This window comes from Rhinoraja longicauda, chromosome 9 (assembly GCF_053455715.1).
Source record: "Rhinoraja longicauda isolate Sanriku21f chromosome 9, sRhiLon1.1, whole genome shotgun sequence".
NCBI lineage: Eukaryota > Metazoa > Chordata > Chondrichthyes > Rajiformes > Arhynchobatidae > Rhinoraja > Rhinoraja longicauda.
In genome coordinates this window covers 4,696,994-4,721,125 of record NC_135961.1, presented here as the reverse complement: position 1 = coordinate 4,721,125, position 24,132 = coordinate 4,696,994, and the positions used below count along the sequence as shown (strand labels likewise).

The 24,132-nt window shown below is 42.5% G+C and overlaps 1 protein-coding gene across 1 annotated transcript in view; it reads left to right on the top strand.

Moving 5' to 3' along the window:
• Nucleotides 1-24,132, top strand: part of scaf8 (SR-related CTD-associated factor 8) — a 178,173-nt gene that overhangs the window by 100,454 nt on the left and 53,587 nt on the right. The window lies entirely within an intron of this gene.

Sequence of the window (24,132 nt, the reverse complement as noted above, 5' to 3'; positions counted from 1 at the left end):
CACGCACCAGGGACAATTGTTACATTTACCAAGCCAATTAACCTACATACCTGTACGTCTTGGAGAGTGGGAGGAAACCGAAGATCTTGGAGAAAACCCACGCAGGTCACGGGGCGAACGTACAAACTCCGTACAGACAGTAGTCGGGATCGAACCCGGGTCTTCGGCGTTGTAAGGCAGCAACTCTACAGCTGTGCTGCCCAAATGCCGGTGACCTAATGCCGGTGTTTAACCTGAAATTGGAGAATTCAATGTGTATGCCATTAGGTTGTAGGCTGTCCCAAGAGGAATATAAGGTGCTGTTCTTCCCTCAAACTACCAAATCTATGCTCATTTTCTCCTCCCACAATTTGTTTTGCATTCCAAATTCCAGCATCTGCAGTGTATTGTGAAACCATCTAGTTTCTCTGATGCCAAATTGATCCTAGGTCTGTAGATATTTGAGTATTACTGACTTTGGAAGTTCCTGTTCTTTTGAAGTTGAATTCAAAATGTATGTTTAGCAATAATATCAAAATTGTTTCTAAATTTTTTTATGGGTTTTCATTAAATCAGAGGAAACAGTCCAGAAAACATTTAAAAAGCAGACCTGGAAAATTGGAATAATTAACTAATTATTCAAGTAATGTTTTTAACTCAGAATTAAAATTAATTCAGAGTTTCATTGTTGAAGATGTCAATTACATGAACCGGTGGAATTCTAGTCATATATATCTGCTAATTATTCTAAGCTACTTGAATAACAGTGTGTCAAATGGCATATCAGTAGATTTGCTGCCTCACAGCACCAGAGATTTGGGTTGAATTCTGACTACGGGTGCTGTCTACAGAGTTTGCATGTTCTCCCCGTGACTGCGTGGGTTTTCTCCGGGTGCTCTGGTTTCCTCCCATACTCCAAAGACGTACGGGTTTGTAGGTTAATTGGCTTCTGTAAGTTGTCCCTAGTGTGTAGGATGGAGCTAGTGTATGGAGTGATCATTGGTCGGCCTTGACTCGGTGGGCCGTAGAACCTGTTTTCATGCTGTATCTCTAAACTATGGCCATCCCGCCATTTTACATTATTCAAGGAAAACAGGTCTTCCCCAGTTTACTAATTCCCAACCTATAGACAACCTGTGTGTATAAATGACCATTCTGGAAACTGTCAGGATGGACTTGCTGTGCTGCAAGCCTCTTCTGCCACATGGTAACTTGGCTTGGGAATGTATTTCCGACTTGCGAACTGTTTGGGTTATGAACAGTTCTCGGGGGTGGAACTGCGCCATAATGTGGGGAGGATGTGATGGACGCGGTAAAGGATGCATGCATTTTTATAATTAACAGAATTTTCCGCTTTGTCAAGAGATGAGGGGTTGATCTTTGCAGCCTGCTCTATTCCAAAAACAGATAGGTATTTAAATAATCCATTTTGTGTTTAAAAATGGTGTATTGACAGATGTGTTTTGAGAATTACTTTATGCAAACTAAAAGCTTGCTGCAAATGCATTGTTCATTTAAACATTTTTCAGACTTGGCAGTGGGATTTTAGTTTCATATGCTATTAAATTAACTTAATATACTTTAGGTTCTCTGTTTTTGTGCAGTAGTGATAATTTTCAGTTTTATACTCAACCAACCTCTTTTATAGGTAGAACATACTTTTAATAGGTCTAGCTGAACTTGAATTCAGTCCCAGAAGTCACTACTGTGTACATCATTGCTAATTCGATATTGTTTTTTAGCACTGAGCAAGGGAAATTTAAGATTTGGACCAATAGAAATTGGATCATTTTTGTATTATTGATACAATTGAGTTATTACACAAAGTCACAAAAAGCTTAAACTGATTTTGTTTGCAATTACTAACTTCATATATAGTTCCTTCTACTGTGGTTCCGTGTAATTGGAATTAATCCGTCTGGCTCAGAGAAAGAACGGGAAGGATTTTCATTCTGATATTTTCTATTATACATATTTATATTTGAAAAACAACATATAGCAAGCAGACCACAAATTAAAACAATAATGGGGGAGATGGGATTTTCTTGTTTTGGAAAGAAGTAATTAATTTTACCATCATTTTACTTAATGATGGTATATTCCCAGGGTATATTATTGATGATATATTCCGCAGAGCAGTAAATCATAACATAGTTCTTATCTGTACCATATTTAACTGCTTCGAGTCTCAGACTGTCAAAGGTGAGAACATCTTTTCTAGAGGGTTTTCTCTGTGCGTTATCTCTGGCACCTTTGTTAGTCATCTTTTGGGGTGGATTGTAAATATTGTGAGAGGACATTGCTACATATCTGGAGGATTGGGTTCCAGATTTTGGCAGGATCCATACTTCGACATGCTCTAACTTAGTACAAGTGAGAGCCATTGTACAACGTGTTGCTGACAGTGGGAATTGTGCAAATCTCTGCATTTCAACCATACCCTTTATTCCTAGAGATGATTTAATAGATGGAAAGCTGTTTATTGGGTAAATCACTGACTAAATCCCAAAATAGTATTCAGAGACTAAAACCAAAAAAGGTTTGTATCAGTGTATCACCCAAGTAAATTCTTCACTTGCATTCATCTAATAGGGGAGGGAAGGTTTTATCAAGTTTATACTGAGTGTGTATTTCCCTATTAAGAACGGGATCTAATGCACTGTTGAAAGTGTAATGGATTGCTATATTAAAAAATATGAACGTGGAAAGGTTAATGCTGCATGCAACGCTTCTCTCTCTTATGCGCGCGCGCACACACACACACACATACACACACACACACACACAACACACACACACACACCCAACCTGCGGTGTAATTAGTCAATCTGCTGCTCAATGGTGTGATTGCTCAGGATCGTTACGAAAAAGACATGGATATGCGGCTTTCTTAAGAGTATTTATACTCTTGTAAATAAAGTCAAAACAACAACAACAACGTGCTTCCATGGGGTGATGGGGAAGATAGGAGCATTTCTTTCATTATAGTTGCTATAAAATTTGACAGTACTAGTCACTGATTGTTTTATGAAGATACGTCTGCAGCTATCATCATGAACATAAACATACAGCAAGATTTTACAAGCTAGGCACAATTGTTGGGATGAAGAAGCTGAGGTTCATCTATGGTGTTCTGTATGATTACATTTAAGAATGACATTCTTGGTGTGTAAATCAGCAAATAATGGAATGATATTTAATAGAAAACCTGATAAGGAAAGAAAATTGAAATCCAACCCAGGTGAGAAGAAAATCTGATTTGGAGAAAGTATTTTCATGTTGCTAGATCACTAACATCAAATGGAGAGGGACGATGTTAATGGAACGAGCAAATGACTAGAACCTGATCTGACTGATCAGATGAGGACAGGGTGGTATTACAGGACCACTTCTTTATGTTCATCAGTGGGTGCCTTACAAAAGGTTTAAATGTTGGGACAAATATGGGTATTTGAAGTAGATATCATGTGCGAGTGCATGTTTCTAGTCATCTGACTAGAACATGGACTTGGTGGGCCAAAGGGTCTCTAAACTCATTATCTAAGCGCAGTATCTCTAAACTCATTGTGGAAGTCCAGTACTCTCACTAAAAAGTTTGGTTTGCTGATTCTCCAAGATCCCTGTGACCCATAACATTGCCTTGACTATCCTCATCCTCCTCTTCACTCTTTTATTGTCTCAACTCCATGCTGCCACATTTATCACCTGCAGCCATGGAACCATTGCATTCCCTTGCCCCTCTGTAGTCAATATCCAGTCTTATCAATGTTCTACTCTCTCGATCCCTTGCATTGCCATTTTATTCCCTGATTTTTCTGTTTGGCAGTACCGCTAAATTTTATATCTAATCTTAATTTTCCACTCTTCCTTTTTTATGTCAACTATTTTCTTTCATACTGTAGAACATTTTGTGATATCATTCAGCCGTGAAATCCGAGAAATATGTCTGATTACTTTGACATTCCAGTTTGCTTGCCCAGAGAAGATGGCTTGCTTTCATCTGTATTCTGATCGCCTGCAAGTGAAATAACTGATATAATGAAGAGGCTTATCCCCGTGTACTGCTGCTCTTTGGAGTCTGAATAGTTGCCAAGAGAGAGAGAGAGACAAGAAAATACTGCTGCAGCTCCAAGTGGTCAAAGTTGCACATCAACATTTGCTGGTGTTAGAATTATCAGTCCTTTACGCTGGATGATATCACTGATGTCATCACATACGCAATTAAGATGAAACCTCGTCAAGATAATACCGCTATATATCAAACCGGTGTGCGTGAAGATTTCTGTTTTATATAATCAAACAAAAGCCATCAAACTCAGAGTGATGTGCTTGACTCTTGATCACGAGATCATGGCAACAATATCTCAAGATACTTCTGTAAACTGGTAATTGGGTCCTTGTAACTCCCACCCTATGTCCATTGTTTCAACTTTCATTTATTGCCCCAAAATCAAAATTGTGCTGGTGTATTTTCACAAACCTTGATATCACTTTACATCGCTGTCTTCCATTTATATTCTGTCGACAGTGACTTTTGGAGCAATTTTACATTTAAACGGAAATTGTAGATAATAACTTGCTTTCACAAGTAATATCTTCTTGAATCTATGGATGCTTTTAAAAATTAACACTTCATCATGCTAGGTAGCCATAAATAGTCCCTTTAAAAGCATTCATACCATGTTGATTTTCATCCATACAAAATGGATGCTCTCTGGTTTGAATCAACACATTATTGCTTTTAAATGAATAAAAGTCCATGATGTTCAAAGGAGCAAAAATAATAACCAAAATAAAGGAGACATAGGACGTGATGTGTCAAGGAAGAGTGCAGCATAACTAAGGAGGTTTAGGGAGTGATTTTGAACTTTTGATGACTTGGACATAGGACTATTAAATGCCCACCAAGATCTTGCACAGCTCAAATCTTCAGCAGGATAGTTTCATGACTTACATGTTTGAGATTTCCTATAACCTTATATATAATACCAAATATACTTCCTACAATTATACACTCCTGCGAAATTTAGATTTATAGTGCTGAATCAGTGCCTCAATTTCATTTCCTACTCCTCACCTCTCCTCTTGTTTCAAAGACCTTGATATTTTTAATATCTTTGCTTAAAATCGATTCTCATTCTAAATACTTCAATTCTTTCAGTCAGTGTTTAGAAAATGAAGTAAAATGTATAGCATTTGACAACCTTGCAAACTGAACACGCAGTATTCAATGGTCATGCATTCCGAATGATGTTTGAGTCTTTAAAACATAGCCATTGCTTTGGCGAATTCGCAGTCAGTAATGTAGTGTTTGTGGATACAATAATGGAGTTTAAATATTTTGAGTTGATTACCATTGATTAGAAATAGGAAAAGTCCTCTTTGATATTTTTCCTGGCGTTGGTTTTCCCAAACTGATCGCAGTACTTGATAAAGTATCTGACCAAGGCACTGTATAGTGCAGTTCAATTTTTCATTGTATGAAAGGTTTCGGGAAGGATTTTCAGCGACAAACAGACAACTCGAGGCATGAGACCCACATTTAAGAATTTGAGGATAAGGAGAAGCAAAGTTTTGGATGAAAACACAAGGATGAGAATTTTAGAAAAGGGGTACTGAGCAATGGGACCTAATGTGGATCAACAATCACATTATCCACATAGTGTGGATCAACAAAGGAGCTTGTGGTCTTTAGGATCCACATGGTAGTTTTGGGAGTTTTTCCAGGTGAGCATTTGAATAGCCATGCGTGGGGGTGACAACTGATTTGTTGCAGAGAAAAATAGCCAACTTTTGTGATTCAGCAGATAAGACAGTGGACAACTCAATTTGAATAAAATAAGTTTGCCAACATTGCATTGCATCCATGCTTTTGGCCTGAGGGATGAAATTGTTGGTTGTCCACAATGAAATTGTTGATCATTGAATGGAATTTGATAGAATTGTTGATAATGAACTCTGTTTTCTAACATTCAATTAGAGAAATTGAGGTTCACATGTCAAGACAAGTGCGCAACAGGAATTTCACATGATAATGGAGCATTGGATAAAAGCATACGAATAAAACTTGACATGATTTCAGAAGCATATGCCAGGTCCAGGTTTCTGATGAGACTGGCTCGGTTTTATGGCAGAGGGTTACGAGGTGGGATGAGTGCTGCAGTTGTGGTGGGATGGCAGAAAGGGATCTATTACAAGAGGTTCTTCAGTAGGTGGAACCTATGACTTACAATAGGTGGAATCAGCTGATGATAACCCCTCCTAATGTGATAACGGAGAGTCATCAGAAGAGGGATAGTGTTTGCAACTGTCAAAAGGCTGCAGACATATTGAAAAAAATCAGTTGGGATTGCAAACCAATGTTGCAGTGTGTAGGTCTAATATAGAAAAGTTGGAGTTTTTATATGTTGGTTCAAATTGCACATTTAGGCTTCCTGTGTCCCTTTTGGTATTTCATGTATGGACCCAATGGGGTTTTTTTAATATCCTGCGGTGCACCTCACAATGTAGAAGATTTCTGTAAATATGTAGACCATATTTTTAAACCCCTTGTATCTTTTGGAAATTTTCTGCAAGTAAATTGTATTATATGCCTTGGCTTTTTGCCCATGTACTACCAATGTTGTCTGTGTATCTGGCAACATAAACTGACTCATTAACCCACAGCCCATTGGCATATTTTCAAATTCCATGTAAGAGAAAGAAGGTATTATATTCTCTGTTTAGTGATTTGGGCCATTTCTTTTTTTCTGTTGCTGAGGGAACAAGTACATTTTCTGCCTTTGGAGCATTTTCTCTTTGGAGAGCCGATACTATCTCTCAGAAATGAAGACACGGGTAGATTATTATTAGTCGGCGCTCGTGTTCTCCACTTGTTATTCCCCATCAAGTGAAAAATTGCAGTTCACTGCTGCATATTTCAGTTTACCCCTTGTGGGGTAAAATCTCAGTTGTATATAAGGTTGTGTGGGACACACCTCGAGTAATCTGGAGGGATTGAAACTTCTGGATTTGTGTTTATTTTATTTATCCTACACTGACACACTAGTCATAAAAGGCTGTGTGTGAAAAGTGACTTCAACTACATGTATAGACCTCTGCTACTGCAGGGTGCTAAGAAGCTCTGTCTGGTTTGGACAACATATCAGCACCCCCTGGTGGCATGAAAATTGTTCTGCAGCTTAAACTAAGAGTGTTATTTATTTTAATGAGATAGAGACAAAGTTCTAACTGGGCAGGTCAGGCAGCATCTCTGGAGAAAAAGGATTGGTGAATTTTGGGTCGAGACCCTTCTTCAGATGCTACCTGACCTGCCAATTTATTCCAGCATAATGTCTATCTCATTAAAATAAATAACACTGCTACAGTTTAAGCTGCAGAACAAACTATCCATCTTTGGTATAAACCAGCATCTGCAATCCTTTGTTTCCATATTTCTTATTTTATCTTAATGTCTGTCTTTAATATTTCAACGTTTCTCAGTCCTGATGTAGGATCTTGATCTGAAAAATCGACTCTCCCTTTGGCTCTTCGGATGCAGCCTGACCACCTGAGTTCTTCCAGCAGTGTGCTTTGTGCTCTATTTATTATTTTTATGTTTTCAAGGAGAATTGACTGTACACTTGAAGACCATTTTTGAGCTTTGGGCTTGAGATAATAGTCTGCTATTTTCAAGACAAGCATGTTGCAGTAAAAACTGAAGGAATACAAAGCCAAGATTTAGGGTACTTCTTTCAAAAGTCTAATATGGTGTGCTTTTCATAAGGAGATCCCCTTGCAACTAATTGGTTTCCAAATTCTGAGCCATGTATGGAAAATCATGTATATCTTTGAAAATCTTTTCTGTTGCTGTAAAACAAAGGTAATGGAAATGTGCACAGCATCCCACATGCACTTGCAGGTTAAACAATCCCAATTACCACAAAAAAGCATCAAATGTTATTGATGTAACCTGTAACCTCTAAGTGGCATCCTTGAGCTAGATCTAAAGCAGATGAAGTACCAAATCTATTTCCCATCTTCATAATCTCGAACTTCTCTTTCACCACCTCTTTGCTCAAACATTGCCCCTTTTGCCTCTCTCGGCTCCATTCCTATTTAAATATGCACACAGGAATGCACTCGTGCAATAATATTGTATGTAAAAACATTTTGTACTTGAAAGCAAGGTGGCTCCACTCATTTCATTGAGTAAATTTGAATACTGAACCAAAAATTATACTGAAACTTATAGGAAACTACCACACATATGGCAGCATGGGTCTGGATTGAACCCAGGCCTCTGGAGCTGTGAGCCAACAGTGCTAACAGTTTATGCCACTTGTCAATATATAGTTACAAGGAACTGCAGATGCTGATTTACAAAAAAGGACACGGTGCTGGAGTAACTCGGTGGGGCTGGCAGCATCTCCGGAGAACATGGATTGGTGACGTTTCGGGTTGGGAGAAGGGTCCCAACTGGAAACGTCATCTATCCATGTTCTCCAGAGATGCTGCCTGACCTGCTAACTTACACCAACACTTTGTCTTTTTTGTCAATATATAATTCTTCTAGCTTAATGTATGGAATTCTTGCAAAATACATGTAGGATTCTTTAACTAGACCCAAAATACTGCTAATGCTTTAAAGCTTAACTAAAAACAGAAGAGTGTCTCTTCACAAGTGCTGGTTGAGATGCTGAGTGTTTCCAGCATTTCCTTTTTTTTTACATTGAATGTTTTCTATAAACAATTAATGTAAGCCTCAAGATTGGAGAAAGAAAACTAGCGTGAAGAAGGATATTGTTGAACAGAAGTTGGATTCATCTCAATCCAGCTCCTGCTTGATTTACTTATCTCCGCAGTGCCATTTTTTAGTATATATAGAGGTAAACCAGTCTCAATCCAGGTGACCGTGTGATCACCCATAGACCTATAACTTCCAGTAGTCAAGTATAAAAATAAAATCAAAAATGCAAATAGAAGGCTAAAACAATGGGACAGATATTCTGCTATGACAGGGCAGAGTCCTGGTAAGACCAGTTTGATGATATGTACAGTTATCAACACCACATCTCGAGATATACTTCCTTGGGTTAATCAGAATATTGCTCAAGATTAGATTATGAGGGATGCTTGTGTAAACTAGGCTCAGATTATTTGAAGGTAATGAAAGAGAAGATGCTGGAGAAACTCCAAACCATGCTGCATCTTGGGCAAGCCAAGCGGAGCTGCTATTTCATTAAATTCCCCATCTCTGCAAGTTGCAAGAGAGAAAATAGCTGGAAAATGGGGAGGAGATTTGTAAAAACAAAAGGCAGGTTATTGATTGGATGGAAGGCAGGGTAGATTAAATGATAAATGGGGTGAATCACCTGGAATTGTCGAATTCATTGTCAATGGATTGTAATTTGTCCAGATAAGTGAAGTGTGCTTTTAAATTTACGTTGACATTAATTGGAATCTGCAAGAAGTCACGGTCAGATCAGGAGTGGAACAGAATTGTGGGATTACACTTGCAAACTGAAAATTACCAGCAATTTGTTGCTTGGTTTAGTAATTCTAAATAGTTCAAGTTAGCAAAGTCCAAGTGAGTAATCTGCACTACCAGAGCTCACGTAAATGCAAAGGTTAGTGCTCAGAAAATCAGAATGATAGTTCTGTTACATCTAATCACTTGCTTTCACAATCTTTGACTAAGAAGTCCCAGCTATATGTGAGTGCCTGATGAAATTAGACTGCATTAAAATTACGCTTTTATTTGTGCCAGGGAATTGAGGAGCCAAAAGGGCCTTCTGGTTTCTTTTGTGTGTGACGTTCTGGCATCCAGAGTGATTCCAACAAATTCAATACATTGTGGCATCAAGATTCAAAGTATCAAGATGGTCTCCAGGATATTTTTTGTTCTGTGGTATCTACTCTGGTCTTTGCGTGTTCAGCTGAATAACTGAATGTGCAACTGAATAAAAATTGTGACTAAATTGCTGCATCATTTCATAAAGGCAGCACTTTACATGTGTAAAGTTTTATACATCCTTAGTAGACTTCTAAACTTTCCTTAAACACTTTCATCTTGAACCGTTGCAGCTTTGAAAGTCATTTAAAAGCTTCTGGTCAGTTATACTTTTGTTCTGCGTTCTCTTTATTTGCTGCTCTGATTTTGCTCATCACCCTCAGTATATTCTAAGATCACTACTGTAACAACAAAATGATCAGTTCTTAAAAATAATAATTTGGCCCAACAATATGCATGAAATATAATGATTATGAAGGTATATGCCTTTCTAACTTTTACTGATGGAGGGTGGTGGTCAGCACATGATATAAGATCACGAGATAATATTGTAACATTTATTACGTACATTTTAATATTTTTATGGTTAAATCTCTCTCCTGTTAGTTTTACTTAATACAATTAAGTAGCAAAACATCTAATGCAAGTCATTAAGAAAAGATAGGGGTGAGCACAAGTTAACACACACACACACACACTTCCAGTGAATTAATTATCAATAAATGAGGTTTATTGTTCACCTCCAGTGTGCTACATAATCAGATGGTTCGCACATGATGTGACAGTCTATAGGGAGCAAGGATTTCCTCTTGGAAGAAGTCCAATGTGCTATCGAGGAGGATATGTTTGCTGTTAATCTGTATTGTTACAACACCAACTTGAGATTGGTAGTGCAAAGTAATGGAGAATTACAGCAGGTGATGGCCACAGCAGAATAATATGCTGCTGGCTCCCTAATCCCAATTGACACGCTATATTCCGCAGGAAGGTAAAGATGAGTGAAGATTTCCTGTAAATCAATCTCCCAACTTAATATTTTCCAATAACATACTTAAGATTTGTATCATTTCCACTCATCGTTCAACAGTGAGTAATTGAATTACATAGGCACAGAAGAGTCAACACAGTGCAAGATTAGTAAAATGTGACTTAAAGTCCATCCTTACAATTAACTTATTAACTGCCATCTAAGCTTGGAGGTTATTAATTTCATTCTGGACAGTGACATCCATGTTCTATGAATATATATTTTTAAATGAACACCTTAATGCATCTGAAAGCAAAATGCTGCAAACATTGCGCAGCTGAAATAAAACCTTTTTTTGGGGAATACCCAGCAGGTCAGGCTACACGTGGAGAGAGATAAATGGGGATATATTTGGTCAATGGCCGTTTATTGGATGTCAACCAGAAATATGAACTCCATTTCTCTCCCATTGATGCTGCTTCACCTGTTGAATATATCTGCCATTTTTCTGTTATTTAACACAAATCTGCATGATATTGTTCTGCCCACTATTTTAGCAAAGGTATCGTGGTAGATAAAATGGCAGTGTTTGGAAATGAAAGGTTTGGATGTAAAATGGCAGCCACATTACTCTTAAGTCAGCTTGAGGGGAGGGGGGAGGGGGGGGGGAGCAAGTGAAGGAATTTTTTGAAATCTGTTACCATTGAGATATATAGGGTAGTATGCTGTGGAGCTGAAATAATAACTGAAGAGGTTGGTGCAGTAAAATTGATATGAATTTCATGGCAAAAAGAGGCCTAATTTTCCACACATTTTTGTTTATCTTGCTTTCTCGGAATGCATTATTGCTGTTGAAAATTGACAACAAGTGTGCGATGTAAATTAGAATCAAATAATTAAAATTCAATGAGTTTGTAAATTTTAGCAGTGCCATTACTATGACCTGGCTTTTTCTAAAAGAAATACTTTAAAACAAAACTTGTGTAGCTAAGCTTTTATATTATTTAATGGTACGTTATTTCTGAATTGACCACTATAGGTCATTTTTTACTCCTCGATTAGTGGTGCGTGACTAGCTGAACTTTATATTAGCCTTGTGAAGTTCAAAATACTTTCCAAAATACCAGTCAAGTTTAAATTGATAATTGCACCACTGGATATTTTTAACCGTACAAGCAGAATTAATAAGGCATGTAATTTGCCTGTAAATACCATTCACTGAGATTCTAATCACAGCACTGCTATATAAGTGTTTAAGAATATGTACTTGTTTACCATCAATTAGAGCTGATACTGTTACTGCTAAGTTATATTCACAATATCGACAGTAGTGTTAAATCTCTGTAAAGCAAAATGTATTATAGTATTGGAGTATTGTTAATAAAAGATTGATTTCTTAATTATTGTTTGCAGACTTTACTAATACTCATTCGGGAACTTAAAACCAATACATTTTTATTGATCAATACAAAATTTATGCATTAGAACAATAAAGATCAATGAACAATTGGAAATTAATATGATCAAAAACAGTTCAGCTGTACATAGTCAATACTTGCAACGATAAAGCATTCTGTGTTTCTCACAATCTTTAACTATTATGCTAGTGGCCCATATTTGACATAAGAACTTTGAAATGGCTAATATAAGAAATTTAGAACAAGGATATCCAAAGCGTGCTCGGTTCAGTTTAGTTAATCATCACATGTACCGAGCGAGGTACAGTGAAAAGCCTTTGTTGCATGCTAACCAGTCAGCAGAAATACAACACATGACTACCATCGATCTATTTACAGTGTGTAGATACATGATAAGGGAATAACGCTCTGAGCTCTGAAACCCAATCCTTAGCCTTGCTAACATTTCCCACTGGCTCATTGCAGTCTTTGAGTATCTTTCAAGGACTTTGTTCCCCATCATCCTTGTGCTTGCAGATTAAGACCCTAAACTCAGGAATTATTGCTGTCATCTCCCTACCCTCTTAACAGTTCATGTTTGAGCCATTACTGAAAACTTGCAGCATATTTTTGCTCAATTGCAATGTTACCTACAAATTCAGCGTGATAATTGCCAATATGATAATGATGACGATGATACTTTATTGTCACTTGCACCTAACTAGGTACAATGAAGATCTTTTATTTTTGCATACAAAGTACATAATAGTCGCCACAAAGGCGCCGACATTGCTCCCCCCTTTGTTCTTGGTGACGCAACCCGTCCAGCTCAGCCAGACCTCGAGTCTCCAACTCGCCCTCGGGAGTCTGACCCAACTCCTTCTCAAGCCTCTGACCCGAACACCTGGCCTCGACCACTCGCTCCCCGCGGGCTGCAACGGCCTGGAGTCCCACTGCCCACCGGTAGTGTCCCTGTCCACTGTTCACTGTGGCCAGTGAGTCGGGCCTGCTCACCTGGAGTGTCCCAGCCCACTGCTCACCCGGTAGTGTCCCACCGCTCACCGGGAGGGTCCCACCGCCCACCGGTAGTGTCCCACTGCCCACCGGGAGGGCCCCACCGCCCACCGGGAGGTCCCCTCGGCTCACTGGTAGTGTCCCACTGCTCACCTGTAGTGTCCCACTGCCCACCGGTACAGTGCCACTGCTCACCGGTAGTGTCCCTGTCCACCGCTCACCGGTAGTGTCCCACCGCTCACCGGTAGTGTCCCACTGCTCACCGGTAGGGTCCCACTGCCCACCGGGTGGGTCCCACCACTCACCGCGAGGGTCCCACCGCTCACCGGTAGTGTCCCACCGCTCACCGGTAGGGTCCCACCGCCCACCGGGAGTGTCCCACCTCCCACCGGGAGTGTCCCACCGCCCACCGGGAGTGTCCCACCGCCCACCGGTAGGGTCCCACCGCCCACCGGTAGGGTCCCACCGCTCACCGGTAGTGTCCCACCGCCCACCGGTAGTGTCCCACCGCCCACCGGGAGTGTCCCACTGCCCACCGGGAGTGTCCCACTGCCCACCGGTAGTGTCCCACCGCCCACCGGGAGTGTCCCACCGCTCACTGGTAGTGTCCCACCGCTCACCGGTAGTGTCCCTGTCCACTGTTCACCGGTAGTGTCCCACTGCCCACCGGAAGTGTCCCACTGCCCACCGGGAGGGTCCCACCGCTCACCGGTAGTGTCCCACTGCCCACCGGTAGTGTCCCACTGCCCACCGGGAAGGTCCCACCGCTCACCGGTAGTGTCCCACTGCCCACCGGTAGTGTCCCTGTCCACTGCTGACCGGTAGTGTCCCACTGCTCACCGGGAGGGTCCCACCGCCCACCAGTTGGGTCCCACCGCTGACCGGTAGTGTCTCACCGCCCACCGGTAGTGTCCCACCGCCCACAGGTAGTGTCTCACCGCCCACAGGTAGTGTCTCACCGCCCACCGGTAGTGTCCCACCGCCCACCGGTAGTGTCTCACCGCCCACAGGTAGTGTCCCACCGCCCACAGGTAGTGTCTCACCGCCCACCGGTAGTGTCTCACCGCCCACCGGTAGTGTCCCACCGCCCACAGGTAGTGTCTCACCGCCCACCGATAGTGTCCCACTGCCCACCGGGAGGGTCCCAGCCCACTAGGAGGGTCCCACCGCTCACCGGGAGTGTTCTTGGGACATTTAGTGACTATACAAGTGCCTTGGGATATTTTTCTTTGTTAAACATATTTTAGAAGTAAAAACAGGTGATTCTTTCTGTCCAAGTAAATCAATCCTTGATTAGACCACGAAGAACTGTCAATACCAATATCTGGCAATGTGTGCTAATTTATGGGGAAAGCGGAGTTGATCATTTATAGGACTCTGAAATGAATCCATGAAAGTCTAAAAGAAGAAAAGGCGAACTTCTCTGGCAAACTAGAAATTGGCAAATCTTTGTCGATGTATATAAATCATTCCAATTGACATGATGATGAAGCTCGTAGCTTGGAGTGCAAGTATGGAGGTCTTGCAGGGTTTGGAGTACTTCAATGGGAGATATTGGTCCTGTGAAAACAAGCAGCTTGGATCATACGATGGATCGCTGTCAAACACACTTACAAATATAAAAAGTAACCTTGAATACTTGATAATATTTGGTCTTTCAAAACTGTCACCTGAAAATGTTGCAAGTTCCACAACATGAATGACAAAGTACATAGAACAAATAACACGTTACAGCACAGGAACTGACCCTTTAGCCCACAATGTCTCTGCTACACATGATGCCCACTTAAAATAATTCCTTATGATGCACATGCTTCATATCCCCCCATTCCCGCCATCTTCATGCGTTTATCCAAAAGCTGCTTAAATGCATTATAGTATTTTTTCCAGCTTCCCCCTTCCGACCTCGAATATTTGGCGTTTCCACCCTCGGAAAAAGGTTCTGCCAATTTACCCTATTTTGTACATTTTGTAAATTGACCAAATTCTATCAGGTCCTTTCTCAGTCTCGAACAATCCCAGAGAAATAATCCAAATTTGTGCAATCTCTCCATATAGGTAGCACCCTTTAATCCAGACAGCGTGCTGGTAACCCTCTGCAGCCTCCCCAAAGCCTCCACATCTAGTGTGGAATGGGGCAACCAGATCTGCACAGAATACTCCAAATGCAGCCGAACGCCAAGTTCTGTGAAGTTACATCACAATTTCTTAACTATCACATTCAATGCCTTGACTGTTGAAGGGAAACGTACTCCGCGCCTTCTTCACCACTTTATCAATTTGTGTTGCCACTTTCAGGGAGCTATGAACATGCACCCTCTGTACATCAATGTCGTTAAATGTCTAGCCATTACCTATACTTTCCTCATGCATTTAACCTGCCAAGGTGCAACACCGCACACTCTCCCAGATTGAACTCCAGCTGTTATTTCCCTGCTTACATCTGTAGCTGTTCTGTTTTCAGCTGTATCCTTCATTGATCGCAATTGCACCAATTTTTATGTCGTCTTCAAACTTCCTTACCACCCATATATATATGTATATATATATGTGTGTGTATGTATATGTATGTATATATATATATGTGTGTATACATATGTATATATATGTGTGTGTGTGTGCATATATATATGAATATATATATATATGTGTATATATATGAATATATATATATATGTGTGTGTGCATATATATATATATGAATATATATATGTATATATATATGTGTGTGTGTGTGTGTGTATATATATATTGCTAACAATGGAGGGACCAGCCCCAACTCCTGCAGAACCTCCATCCCCTTTCTTGATCTCCGTCACCATCGCAGGAGAGAGACTATCGACTGGCGTCCATTATAAACCTACTGACTCCCACAGCTATCTAGACTATACTTCTTCCCACTGTCTCTTCAAAGACTCTATCCCCTACTCCCAATTCCTCTGACTTCGCCACATCTACGCCCAAGATTAGGTGTTCTACACCAGGACATCTGAGATGTCCTGATTTTTTAGGGAATGGGGGTTCACCCATTTTTTAGGGAATGGGGGTTCACCCATCGTAGGTGAGGCCCTCCAGGGGGTGTCTCAGTACCCTGCAGCTCTGCCCTTGCTCCCCTCCACCCCCCCAGTTGCAACAAGGACAGAGTACCCTAGTCCTTACCTTCCACCCCATCAGCCGTCGCATACAGCACATAATTCTCTGACACTTTCGCCACCTCCAACAGGATCCCACCACTAGTCACATCTTCCCATCCCTTTCCGCTTTCTGCAGAGACCGGTCCATTTGCAGCTCCCTAGTTAACTCATCCCTTCACACCAAAACCACCCCCTTCCCAGGTACATTCCCCTGCAACCGCAGGAGATGCAACACCTGTCCCTATACCCCCTCCCTCGACTCTGTCCAGGGACCCCGACAGCTCTTTCAGGTTAAGCAGAGGTTCACTTGCACTTCCTCCAACCTTATCCACTGTTCCACGTGTGGACTCCTAAATATTGGCTAGACCAGCGCAGCCTGGGCAATTGTTTCACTGAACAATTCACAGTCCGCCTTGGCCTACCTGATCTCCCGGTTGCCAAACACTTTAACTAACCCTTCCCATTCCCACACTGACCTTTCTGTCCTGGGCCTCCTACATTGTCAGAGTGAGGGCCAAATGCAAATTGGAGGAACAGCACCTTATATTTTGCTTGTGCGGCTTCCAATCCAATGGTATTAATGTTGAGGGTAGACACAAAATGCTGGAGTAACTCAGTGGGACAGGCAGCATCTCTGGAGAGAAGGAATGGGCGACGTTTCGGGTCGAGACCCTCTTAAGGGTCTTGTGTATACCTTGTGTATACCTTCGATTTAAACCAACATCTGCAGCTCTTTCCAACGGTATGAATCTTGATTTCTCTAACTTCAAGTAACGTAACCCTAGCATCCCCTCTCACTCCGTCCCTCCCCCACCGTAGTCATCGTACCAGTTTCACTGTCGTCCCGGTGAGTTTAATTGTCTGTATATCTTGCTATCACCAAGCCCACAGCCAACAATGGACCATTGTGGGCTCCACCTTTCCTTGATCATCGTTACTTTTTTGCATATCTTTCATTCATTTAGAAACATAGAAAATAGGTGCAGGAGTAGGCCATTCGGCCCTTCGAGCCTGCACCGCCATTCAATATGATCATGGCTGATCATCCAACTCAGTATCCCGTACCTGCCTTCTCTCCATACCCCCTGATCCCTTTAGCCACAAGGGCCACATCTAACTCCCTCTTAAATATAGCCAATGAACTGGCCTCAACTACCTTCTGGGGCAGAGAATTCCACAGATTCACCACTCTCTGTGTGAAAAGAAACTTTCTCATCTCGGTCCTAAAAGACTTCCCCCTTATCCTTAAACTGTGACCCCTTGTTCTGGACTTCCCCAACATCGGGAACAATCTTCCTGCATCTAGCCTGTCCAACCCCTTAAGAATTTTGTAAGTTTCTATAAGATCCCCCCTCAATCTTCTAAATTCCAGCGAGTACAAGCCGAGTCTATCCAGTCTTTCTTCATATGAAGGTCCTGCCATCCCAGGAATCAATCTGGTGAACCTTCTCTGTACTCCCTCTATGGCAAGAATGTCTTTCCTCAGATTTGTTCTATATCTCTTTCTATCACCGTCTATATCTTCTTCTTTCGTATGTCAACTACAACAGTCCAAAGTGGCAATTGGTGCTTCAGAGTACTGTAGTTGACGCTTTGCTGCAGATTTTGCCAGTTCTGTGGAACTACCCAGGGTGGACGACGAGGACTTAAAGCAGCTCCCACCCCACCATCTATATCTCTCGTTTCCCCTTTCCCCTGACTCTCAATCTGAAGAAGGGTCTCGACCCGAAACATCACCTATTCCCTTTCTCCAGAGGTGCTGCCTGACCACCTGAGTTACTCCAGCTTTTTGTGCCAATCCTGCAGAACATCATTGCTCACAGACCTGCAGCCCGAATGATATCCTTCCAGGACTACCCTCCATATTCGATGGATGAGCTTGTTCCAAATCCAAGCTACCAAGTCACTGTGAATCTTATCAGCCTACCATGAAGCCCTCTCATATGCCTTATCAAAGTCCATGTGGATAACATCGACTACCCTGCTCTCATCAGTCAACTTTATCACCCCCTCAAAACACACAACTAAGTTTGTAAGTCTTGACCTACCCACACAAAGTTATGCTCACTGTCTTAATTCTCTTCCAAATAAACGTAAATCCCATCCAGAAGAATCTTCTCCCATAGTACTGACATGAGGATCAACTGCTTTATTTCTTGAATTGTGTCAAGAACCCTAACCATTCTTAAATAAAGGAGCAACTGACTACTCTCCAGTCCTCCGTGGCGAGAGAGGGTATAAATATCTTTGTTCATGCCCCATCAATCTCCTCTCTTGCCTCTCAATATCTTTGATAGATGCCATAAGGCCCTGTATTTATTCACAAAATGCTGGAGTAACTCAGCGGGTCAGGCAGCATCTCAGGAGAGAAGGAATGGGTGACGTTTCGGGTCGAGACCCTTCTTCAGACTGAAGATGCCATAAGGCCCTGTGGTTTATCGACCTTAATGCTCCTAAAGTAGTACTGCGAATAGAGTAAAAGATGGGAAAAAAAGCAAAATATAGAACTAAATAAGTGTTTTTGGTTCGACTTAACGTGCACTGCGTGCAACTGGAAAACTGTTTGGTACATCTCTTGTGTAACACTTTGTACAACATTTTAGAGTATTTTCTCACAGGCACAGTTGTATCTGTCAGGGTTAACACGTGCTTAGCTTTCTTGGAAGATGTGAATTCATGAGTTGATTTGAGGTAGTAACAAAAATGGCCAACCTCGTGGAAGAAAGCGAACAGTGAAAGTGGCTGTGAAGGTCACCACAACCTCCAATTAATTTGCACATCATTCCTGTCCTCTCTGCTGGAAAGAAAATGAAATAAAATCTGACGGCTCTAAAACTAAAGTCGAATCCAACTATAACCCTGCGTGAATGAAGTGTCAAGAGGGTTTAATTCACCAGCATTAGAACAATGAAATTCTTACTAGCTGCAGCTTGACACACACTTTAACACAACAACGGAACAATGAATATACAATAGACAATAATACGATAAATTATCAGTCTCTAAGTAAGCAGAGCGTAACAGCGCAAACATTGTGCAACCTTCTACAAAGTCCATAGTAGTTTGGTGTTATGGTTAGGGTTATGCAGGCGTTTCCAGAGCTGGATGTTTAGTTTTAGTTTATTTATTATTATTATTTGTTATTGTCATGTGTACCGAGGTACAGCGAAAAGCTTTTTTGTTGCGTGCTGAGTCAGCAGAAAGACTATACATTATTGCAATCAAGCCGTGCTCAGTGTAGCTGGAGTAACTCAACGGGTCAGGCAGCATCTAAAACCATACCCACATTCGGCCTGCTTCTCCCCTCCAAGATAGAAACATAGACACATAGAAAATAGGTGCAGGAGTAGGCCATTCGGCCCTTCGAGCCTGCACCGCCATTCAATATGATCATGGCTGATCATCCAACTCAGTATCCCGTACCTGCCTTCTCTCCATACCCCCTGATCCCTTTAGCCACAAGGGCCACATCTAACTCCCTCTTAAATATAGCCAATGAACTGGCCTCAACTACCTTCTGTGGCAGAGAATTCCACAATTCTCTGTGTGAAAAAAAACTTTCTCATCTCGGTCCTAAAAGACTTCCCCCTTATCCTTAAACTGTGACCCCTTGTTCTGGACTTCCCCAACATCGGGAACAATCTTCCTGCATCTAGCCTGTCCAACCCCTTAAGAATTGTTTACGTTTCTATAAGATCCCCCCTCAATCTTCTAAATTCCAGCGAGTACAAGCCGAGTCTATCCAGTCTTTCTTCATATGAAAGTCCTGCCATCCCAGGATGATCTGAGCCGTTGTCCCAAGGCCAGTTGTTAGCTGACCGCCCCGCTCCCACCATGCGTGGTCGAGGGCAGCCGTTCCCAACGAGCTCGATCGACCCTTGGTTGCTGGGAAGAAGCTGTCCTTGAACCTGGAGGTCCAGTTCTTGAACCTGAAGGTTCCTGAACCTTCTTCCTGATGGTGGCAGCGAGAATGAAAATGTGAGGGTAGTGTGGGTCTTGAGACAGTGCTCCCTGTAGATCCTTCCCACGGAGGGGGTGTTGACACTTGTGATGGACGTGCCATATCCACCACTTTCTGCAGCCTCCCTCCTTGCTGGGTGTTTATTAAAGGGTTGGACACGTTAGAGGCAGGAAACATGTTCCCAATTTTGGGAGAGTCCAGAACAAGGGGCCACAGTTTAAGAATAAGGGGTAGGCCATTTAGAACGGAGATGAGGAAAAACTTTTGCAGTCAGAGAGTTGTGAATCTGTGGAATTCTCTGCCTCAGAGGGCAGTGGAGGCCAATTCTCTGAATGTATTCAAGAGAGAGCTGGATAGAGCTCTTAAGGATAGCGGAATCAGGGGGTATGGGGAGAAGGCAGGAACGGGGTACTGATTGAGAATGATCAGCCATGATCACATGGAATGGCGGTGCTGGCTCGAAGGGCCGAATGGCCTCCTCCTGCACCTATTGTCTATTGTGTTGAAATTACTACACCAGCTCACGATGCAACTAGTCATCATACTCTCTACTGAACACCTGTAAAGGTTCGACAGAATATTTGGTGACGTGCTAAATTTCCTCAAACTTCCATGGGAGTAGAGGCGCTGATGAGCTTTCTTTGTGATTACACAAAGTGTTGGGCCAAGGATGGATCTTCCAGACGTGCACACCCAGGAACTTGCAGCTGTTGAGTCTCTCCACTGCCAATGAGGAGAGGTTCACGGGCCCTTGCCTTTCCCTTCCGGAAGTTACCAGGAATCTTGCTCATGTTGAGGGCAAGATTATTGTTCTGGGACCACTCAACTATTGTTCTGCGGCACGGTGGCGCAGCGGTAGAGTTGCTGCCTTACAGCAAATGCAGCGCCGGAGACTCAGGTTCGATCCTGACTACGGGCGCCGTCTGTACGGAGTTTGTACGTTCTCCCCGTGACCTGCGTGGGTTTTCTCCGAGATCTTCGGTCTCCTCCCGCACTCCAAAGACGTACAGGTATGTAGGTTAATTGGCTGGGCAAATGTCTTTTAAAAAAATTGAAAATTGTCCCTAGTGTGTGTAGGGTAGTGTTAATGCGTGGGGATCGCTGGGCGGCGCGGACCCAGTGGGCCGAAGGGCCTGTTTCCGCGCCGTATCTCTAAATCTAAAAATCTTTAAAAAAAATCTAAATCAACCAGAATCTCTAGCTCCCTCCTGTATTCTGACTCTTTGTTTCCCTTCATTCGTAAAACAACATTGGTATCATTGGCAAACTTAAGCGGGATGAATGTTGGTGTTTAGACTTGACGGGTTCTGTCCCTGCAGCTGCAATGGGCATCTGGTTCAGATCGGGCACTGTGGGTCAAGCTTTCAATGGATGTTTCACGGATCCAGCAACATCACTTAAGAAATATTTGGGTTGGATTACATATGTTGCTGGAATTGTTCCTGCCACACGGCCCACACCTTCCACAGCCACCGCTGAACTTTTATCATTCTCCTTTGAATTATTGCTCTCCTGGGTTGAGAATCTCTGTTCTGCTGAGCAGATCCTGGCAAGGATGTTAGGCTTCCATAACTCCCCATGCCATAATTCCCTGATTTTACTCATGGTTCGCCTGGTAACATTCAACCCCACTCTTCTCCAGTATATTGGTGTCAAAAACATGTCCTGTGACAACACACACTCAGTAGAAATAAGCGACTCTTTCCAGTCCTCATCATCAAATGTTTTCCTTTCAAGATAATTCTAAAGTAGAGAAAGTTGGAATTGATTTGGCCCTTGGATTGCACACATGTTAAAATGTACACTATTTAGGGATCATATAAAGGGATAATTATTCACAAAATGCTGGAGTAACTCAACAGGTCAGGCAGCATCTCAGGAGAGAAGGAATGGGTGACATTTCGGGTCGAGATCCTTCTTCAGACTGAAGAAGGGTCTCGACCCGAAACGTCGCCCATTCCTTCTCTCCTGAGATGCTGCCTGACCTGCTGAGTTACTCCAGCATTTTGTGAATAAATACCTTCGATTTGTACCAGCATCTGCAGTTATTTTCTTACACTATACAAAGGGATAAAGTCAATTCAAGTTGACTGTTTTTTCAGGTGATGTGGGCCTGAGTTTAGTCTTCCTGCAGAAATGCTGAGAGAAACAGAGATACCACCTATCTCCAAAAGCTGTCTGTTCTGGAGAGTCCCATGACTTTTCGAGATGTGCACCCGCCTTTGTCCGTTCTCGTTTATCATGTGTTTAACAGTGGCGCAGCGGTAGAGATTCTAAAACTCTATGGCATGGTGCATCTCTTTTGCCCTCTTTCCAGCTTAGTGGCATCCTGTAACTGTGCGGCCAGAACGACAAACAATACTCCACATATGGCCTCACCAGTGACTTGTATGCACAGCTGCCTTATGATGTCCCAATGTTTGTACTCGCACCCTTCCCAATGAAGACAAGTGTGCCAAACGCCTTCTTCGCCACACTGTCTGCCTCACTCCACCACTTCCAAGTAACCATTCCCAAGATAGACACAAAAAAGCTGGAGTAACTCAGCGGGACAGGCAGCATCTCAGGAGAGAAGGAATGGGTGACGTTTCGGGTCGAGACCCTTCTTCAGACATTTCCCACGTCTCTCTCAACACCTGCAAAACTCTCCAGGGCTCTACTGCTTAGTGTGTAAGTCCTGCCCTAATTTGATATAGTAAAGTGCAACATCTCACATTTGTCAGAGTTAAATTCCATTTACCGTTCCTTGGCCCAATTTCCCAAGGATCAAGATCACAGCATCATTAAGCCAGCTCGTCCATGTTGACGAAGATGCCCCATCCAACCTCGTTCCGTTTGCCCATGCTTGGCCCATATCCCACTACACCTTTCATATCCATTTACCTGTCCAAGTGACCTTCAAAAGCTTTATTGTACCTACCTCAACTACCTCCTTTGTTGCAACCTCATCTATTTGATGCAACTTTTGTCATATCTTTGATGCAACCTCATCTTTTGCATCCGCTGCTCTAGATGTCAACTTCTTTACATCGGCGAAACCAAGCGCAGGCTCGCCGATCGCTTCGCTCAACACCTGCGCTCGGTCCGCAATGACCAACCTGATCTCCCGGTGGCCGAGCACTTCAACTCCCCCTCCCATTCCCAGTCTGACCTTTCTGTCATGGGCCTCCTCCAGTGCCATAGTGAGGCCCACCGGAAATTGGAGGAACAGCACCTCATATTTCGCCTGGGCAGTTTGCAGCCCAGTGGTATGAACATCGACTTCTCCAACTTTAGATAGTTCCTCTGTCCCTCCCGTCCCCTCCCCCTTCCCAGATCTCCCTCTATCTTCCTGTCTCCACCTATATCCTTCCTTTGTCCCGCCCCCCTGACATCAGTCTGAAGAAGGGTCTCGACCCGAAACGTCACCCATTCCTTCTCTCCCGAGATGCTGCCTGACCTGCTGAGTTACTCCAGCATGTTGTGAATAAATACCTTCGATTTGTACCAGCATCTGCAGTTATCTTCTTATACCTCCTTTGGCAGCTAATTCCGCATATCCACCACTCTCTGAGTGAAAACGTTGCCCCTTAGGTTCCTGTTAAATCTTACTTCTCTTACCTTAAAGATGTATCCTCCAGTGCTTGGTTCCCTAGGTAAAATACCCTATCTGTACATTCACCCTATCTATTCCCATATATAGCTCTATAAGATCACGCTTCAGCCTCCTGCACTCCAACGAATAAAGTTCTAGCCTGCCCAATCTTTCCCTGCACCTCAGGGACCTTGAGTCCGGGCAAATCCTGGTAAACCTCTGTATACTCTTTCCAGCTTAATGATATCCTTCCTATTGTAAATAACCAAACTGAACACAATACTCCAAATGCTGCCTCACCAACGTCTTGTACAACTGTAACATGACGTCCCAA